A 692-nucleotide genomic window follows, 5' to 3' on the forward strand; every position below is an offset into this window, starting at 1 on the left:
TATATATATATATATATATATATATATATATATATATATATATATATATATATATTTAGTTATTCCTTCTCAAATTTAATAACATAGTTTATTTTTTTGTGCTATATTATGTTCAATTTTAGGGATTGCATACATATTACATTTATTATATAATTATAATAAATTAAAATATTTTTTTAGTGCACTGAAAATAATTGAAATTCAAATATTTTGTCTTTATATAATTAAAACTAAATAAATAAATAAATATTATATACATAAAAATTAATATGTACAAATATATGATGTTTTATTTATATATATTACTTCTTATTTTTCTTCTATATATCTTAAAACTCTGAAACACTATTAAGTAGATAAATTTAGTAAATTAAATATACATTTATATAATTTTTATATATATGCATTTTTTTTCATTAAACATGTTTTAGAAATTATATTTACGTTAATTATATTCATTTTGAAATTTTTGATAGTATTGCAGGAAAATTATAAAACTTTTATTGAAATAAATGTAATATATTAGGACCTTAACTTAGTTTCCGCCCGCAAATGTTAGATGGCAATGCAAACAGTTCTAGTAGTCATTACTAACGAAACAGGTAGTTTGTGATTAATTTCGACATTTCTCGATAACATTCAGTCAGCATACACAATTATTTTCCTAAACAACAATTTCTTTTGCTTTGTGA

This window comes from Odontomachus brunneus, unplaced genomic scaffold (genome assembly GCF_010583005.1).
Source record: "Odontomachus brunneus isolate Ranch 3 - 2012 unplaced genomic scaffold, Obru_v1 Obru_scaffold_277, whole genome shotgun sequence".
NCBI classification, from domain to species: Eukaryota; Metazoa; Arthropoda; class Insecta; order Hymenoptera; family Formicidae; genus Odontomachus; species Odontomachus brunneus.